We start from the raw sequence: 6,355 nt of genomic DNA, 5'->3' as shown, positions 1-6,355 counted from the left end.
TAATACAAAATTCACATTCTAGGGTCCATTAGATTTTATTGGAACACAGCCACACATTTATTTATGTATAGTCTATGGCTGTTTTCATGCTACAATGGCAAAACTGAATAGTTGTGACAGAGACTGTGTGGTCTGCAAAATCAAAAATATTTACTATCAGTCTCTTTATAGAATAAATGTGCCAACCCTGGTTTAAAAGAATGTGTAAAAAAGGTGGAGAAAAGGAAATAATATAACCAAGGGTAGATTAAAGTGAAGGACAGGTAAAAAGAGAGGATATTTAGCCTTAAAGAGGGGTGTTTGCAGGTCTGGGGTGATTATGATGGAGGCATGGGAACTGCATTGAAATATTTGAAGGATTGTCATACAGAGGAGGAAATCGGCCTATTCTTTAATGAATGCAAAAGTTATACTTAGGACCAATTGTTGGAAACTATAAGAGAACAAATTGTAGCTTTGCATAAGGGAAAATTTTTAACATGTCCAACAGTGGAATAACCAGCCTTGGAAGGTGGTGAGTCCCCCATCATTGGAGGAGTTCAGACAGGCTGGACAACTAAACAGTAGGGATCTAATAGAAAGGATTGAAGCATCAATTTGAATGATTTTTAAAGTTCCTTTCTAATTTTGAGAGTCTATGATTTTATGAATTCCCACTAGTGAGAATCCACATGAAGGGAAGATTTCTGAGTACAAAATACACCTTTGATTACATCACTCTTCCTGCTAAAAAATTGTCGATGAGATCCTTTTGTCAACTGAATTAAGTAAAAGTCCTTAGTTCTTTGTTCTTAGTTTCTAGGTTTTTTTGTACAGGCATATCTCGGAGATATGTGGGTTTGGCCCCAGACCACAACAATAAAGTGAATCTCAATAAAGCAAGTCACATGAATTTTTTGGTTTCCCAATGCATATAAAAATTGTATTTGTCTGGTTGTGGTGGATAATGCCTGTAATGCTAGCACTTTGAGAGGCCAAGGTGAGAGGATTGCTTGGGGCCAGGAGTTCAAGACCAGTCTGAGCAACATAGACCCTGTCTTTACAAAAAATAGAAAAATTAGTCAGGTGTGTGGTGATGTGCACCTGTAGTCCCAGCTACTTGGGAGCCTGAGACAGGAGGATTGCTTCAGCCCAGGAGTTTGAGGTTGCAGTGAGCTATGGTGATGCTATTGCACTCTAGCCGGGGCAATAGAGTGAGACCCTATCTCAGAGAAAAACTGATATTTACACTATACTGTTGTCCACTAAGTGTGCAGTAGCATTATGTCTTAAAAAACAACATATAGACCTTAATTAAAAAATATTTTATTGTTAAAAATTACTAATGGTAATCTGAGCCTTCAGTGAGCTGTAATGTTTTTGCTGGTAGAGAATCTTACCTCGATGTTGATGGCTGTTGACTGATCAGAATGGTGGTTGCCCAAGGTTTGGGTGGCTGTGGCAATTTCTTAAAATAACACAACAATGAAATTTGCCACATCATTGACTCTTCTTTTCACAAAAGATTTCTCTGTACCATGCAATGCTGTTTTAGAGCATTTTACCCATAGTAGAACTTCTTTCATGATTGAAGTCAATCCTCTCAAACCCTACCACTGCTTTACCAGCTAAGTTTACATAATATTCTAAATCCTTTGTTGTCCTTTCAACAGTGTTTTCAGCATCTTCACCAGGAGTAGATTCCATCTCAAGAAACCACTTTCCTTGCTCATCTATTAGAAGCAACTCCTCATCTGTTCAAGTTTTATCATAATATGGCATGATAAATTCAGTTACATCTTCAGGCTGTACTTCTAGTTCTCTTGCTGTTTCCACCACATGTGCAGTTACCTCCTCCACTGAAGTCCTGAACCCTCAAAGTCTTCCATGAGGGGTAGAATCTACTTCTTTTGAGCTCCTGTTAATATTGGTATTTTGACCTCCTCCCATGAATCATGATAGTTCTTAATGGCATTTAAAATAGTGAATCCTTTCCAGAAGGTTGTAGATGTACTTTGCTCAGATCCACCAGAGGAGTCACTAATTACAGAAGCTATAGCCTTACAAAATATATTTCTTAAATAATAATACTTAACAATCAAAATTACTCCTTGATTCATGGGCGACAGAATGGATGTAGTGTTAGCAGACATGAAAACAACATTAATCTCCTTGTACATCTCCATTGGAGCTCTTGGGTGACTAGGAACATTGTAAATGATCAATAATATTTTGAAAGAAATCATTTTTCTGAGCAGTAGGTCTCAAAAGTGGGCCTAAAATACTCAGTAAACCATGCTGTAAACAGATGTGCTGTCATTCAGGCTTTGTTGTTCTATTTATAGAGCACAGACAGAGCAGATTTAGTATAATTCTTTTTTTTTTTTTTTTGAGACAGAGTCTCACTCTGTTGCCCGGGCTAGAGTGCCATGGCATCAGCCTAGCTCACAGCAACCCCAAGCTCCTGGGCTCAAGCCAGTTTTAGTATAATTCTTTAGGGCCCTAGGATTTTTGGAATGGTAAATGAGCATTGGCTTCAACTGAAAGTCACTAAGTGTATTATTAGCTCCTAACGAGAGAGGCAGCCTGTCCTTTGAAGCTAGGCACTTTTCCATTCTAGCTATGAAAGTCCTAAATGGCAGCATCTTCCAATAATCAGCTTATTTTGTCTATGATGAAAATCTATTGTTTAGTGTTGCTACCTTTTCTAGATTTTCTGGGTAATTTGCTACAGCTTCTGTGTCAGCGCTTGCTGTTTTACCTTGTACTTTTATATTATGGAGACAGTTTCCTCAAACTTCATGAATCAACATCTGCTATCTTCAAACTTTTCTTCTGTAACCTCCTCACCTCTCTGAGCCTTCATGGAATTGAAGAGTTAGGGCCTTGCTCTGGATTAAGCTTTGGCTGGTTTGATCTTCTATCCAGACCACACAAACGTTCTCCATATTAGCAATAAGGCTGTTTGCTTTTTTATCGTTCATGTGTTCACTAGAATAGTACTTTTAATTTCCTTCAAGAACTTTTCCTTCTTATTCACAGTTTGGCACAAGAGGCCTACTTTTGGCCTGTGTTGACTTTGAACATGCCTTCCTCACTAAGCTTAATCATTTCTAGCTTTTGATTTAAAGTGAGAGATGTGAGACTCTGCCTTTCACTTGAACACTTACTTAGAGGCCATTGTAGGGTTATTAATTGGCCTAATTTCAATATTATTGTGTTTTATGGAATAGGGAGGCCCAGGGAGAAGGGAGGAGGATAAAGGAATCTCTGGTCAGTGGAGCAGTCAGAACACACAAAACATTTATTTACTAAGTTCGCCATCTTATATGGGCATGGTTTGTGGCACCTCAAAACAATTACAAGAGTAAAATGAAAGATCACTGATCACAAATCACCATAAGGGATATAATAATAATGAAAAAGTTTGAAATACTGTGAGAATTACCAAAATGTGACACTGAGACGTGAAGTGAACACATTCTCTTGGAAAAATGGTGCCTATAGACTTATTCAATGCAAGATTGCCACAAACCTTCAATTTGTAAAGAGCACAATATCTGTGAAGCTCAATAAAGTGTAGTGCAATAAAATGAGTTATGTCTGTACTTTGATCCTAACTTAGCCTTATCTGTCAATCTTAAATTGTACAACATTTCTCAAGTTGATTTCTACCAAACTTTGTTCCAGGATATGCAAATAGATGAGATGCAGAACAAGGGTTCTGTGTTCAAATAGATTTGGGACATGCTGATAATGAATCCTGCCCTTGACACTTCCACTCTAAATTAGAATGCTAAAAAAAGGTCTGAGAAGTCCTGCCATGAAGAAATTTATTTAACCTTTTTTCTTTCTTTTTTTTTTTATTTCAGCATGTCGTGGGGGTACAGATGATTAGGTTATGTATGATGCCCTTACCCTCCCTCCCCGCGAAGTCTGAGCTTCAAGTATTTAACCTTTTTAAAGTCCAACATTGCTCTTATACATTTGAGCACAGAATGTATTTTGCCACAGCTATTAACACTACACTTTTCCATTTGTTATTTTCCTATTCTCTTCTGTTGCTTTCATTGTTTTTGCATCTCCTCTCTTCCTCTTGTGTGCTATTTTTCTTCATCCAACTTCATTCTTAAATCCAGTGTAGGGGAATGGTGAGAGAAAGATAATTAGACTACAGAACTGTGGAAACAGTTTGAGGCCCTGTGAACCATTCCCTATAATTCCTGCAAAATAGGAAAAATAGAGAGGTACAAGAATCTAGGAGAATATATAAAAGAAGAAATTATAGAAAAGGAAAGTCCTTTTGACATCATGAAATTTCTTAGTCATTTCATAGTGACTTAGTTATTCAAAAAGTGAGTCACTGTTTTATTGGTAATCTTGCCTGTCTCCTTGTAATTTCTGGTTTTTAGCTAGTGTTCTGTTTATGATACCATCTATTTAATTAGGCAGTCTTAAAGCATGTGAATAAAAAATGGAATCGGTATCTCCAGAGAACATAATATGACCTATGCTAGGAAGGTAACATCTGTTCTTTGCCATTCCTTGATGGCTTTCTCTAGAGAGATTATTTTTCTGTGTCTGGAGTAGTTAGTGACAAGGTAAAAGGAATGAAGGTAAGAACTTATCATATAGTCTATTTATAATCATTTTGAGATATTCTACTTCCCTGCATCGGAGACTGTATCAAAAGTATTAGTTTTATTCCCTGAATCACCCACATGAACCATGAATATGTATCTAAAGACATCTGCAGTCAAGGCAACTATTGCTTATTGAGAATAATAATAGCCAGAGGGTATAGCTTAATGATTCAAGAATCAGCTTCAGATAAAGACTGTATCCAGTCTCCCTAGAAACCAACGATCAAATCTCATCAGGGTCTACTTAGCCCTTTCTATAATAGATAAATTGAATAACATGCTGTTTAATTTGTATGTGTGTTATTGAATGAAGGTATGAAGAGTATTTGGTCTGCATATTAAAGATATCACCATTGTTTTGGTAAGTAAGGAAGATTCCAGTATTATTTTTTCTAAATTATTTAACCTTGAGTAATCAAGGATGCAAAAGAAACTTGAATGTAACAGTGTTATATAAAATTATTTTTAATAGGTAAACAATAATTTGTTAATGAGTAATTTTGTTTTCTGACTAGACTCTCTGGTTTTCTGCCTCTTTTGGGGCTTGCTTTAGAGAGTAGAAAATGCTTGGATGTTGATAATGTTTTTTTATCTGACATTTCCTATGTTTTATGTCATTTTTTCTGGATTTTATTTGGAAAGATAAAGCTGTATTTTAAAAATAGTTACCATTCTTAAATATTTTAAAAATTGCCCAAGACTTAAATGTTCATTGCAGAAAATTTGGAAAATACTGCCTAGTATCAGGAAGAAAGTGAAAGTTGCCAATGGTTCTACTCTCAGAGACAGTTGCTGTTAACCACTACTAACATTGTTGTTAATGTTCTTTCAGCTATTTATGTGTATATATGTATATAATAAGATGTGCCTGTGTATTCTATTTCCAAATTACCAAAACTTTAATTAGTTCCCAGTATTTCCCTGTTAACACTGCTTTAAACGTTCATTCGTAAATCCTCATATACATCTCTTATTTCTTTATGGTAAGTTTCTAGGAATGGAATTTTTAGGTTAAAGGTTATAAAAATTTTAAGATCCTTCATGGATATTTCCAGTTTGCTTTCTATAAATGTAGTATAGTAGTCTGCTTGTGCTGCCATAACAGAATACCAGACTGGGTGGCTTAAGCAACAGAAATTTATTTTCTCACAGTTCTGGAGACTAGAAGTCCAAGGTCAAGGTGCTAGCAGGGTTGCTTTCTGGTGTGGCCTCTCTTCCTGGCTTACAGATGGCAGCGTTCTGCACAGTGTCCTCACGTGGCCCTTTCTCTGAGTGTGCACAGAGAGAGAGAGATTTTTGATGTCTCTTCCTCTTATAAGGACACTAGTGCTATTGGATTAGGTAGGGCCTCACCCTTATGACCGCATTTAAACTTAATTACCTCTTTAAAGGTCCCATCTCCAAATATGGTCACAGTGGAGGTTAGGCCTTCAAAATATGAATTGTAGGGAGGCACAGTTCAGTGCATAACAGGTAGTAACACTGACACTCCATCATCAGTGAATTGAGAGTTCCTATTTCACCATCTCATTGCCAACATTGGATATGTACACCACACACACGCACATGCACACAGACATGCACATGTTGCCAAATTGACGAAGATGGCATTGTTACTTTACATTTCTTTAATCAGTAGTGCAGTGAAACTTGTTTTTTAATATTTGGACATTTTTTGTGAGTTTTCTATTCCTGTGCTTTGACTTTTTTTTTTTTTTTTGGTTGGGGTTGTT

General features: G+C 36.5%; 1 protein-coding gene across 1 annotated transcript in view; it reads left to right on the top strand.

The window, feature by feature from the left end:
• The window catches only part of SMARCA1 (SWI/SNF related, matrix associated, actin dependent regulator of chromatin, subfamily a, member 1), a 106,893-nt gene that overhangs the window by 97,856 nt on the left and 2,682 nt on the right, over window positions 1-6,355 (top strand). The window lies entirely within an intron of this gene.

This window comes from Propithecus coquereli, unplaced genomic scaffold (assembly GCF_000956105.1).
Source record: "Propithecus coquereli isolate 6110/MARCELLA unplaced genomic scaffold, Pcoq_1.0 Scaffold42, whole genome shotgun sequence".
Taxonomy (NCBI): Eukaryota; Metazoa; Chordata; class Mammalia; order Primates; family Indriidae; genus Propithecus; species Propithecus coquereli.
The sequence above is the reverse complement of the archived record's forward strand: the minus strand, read 5'-3'. Positions and strand labels throughout refer to the sequence as shown.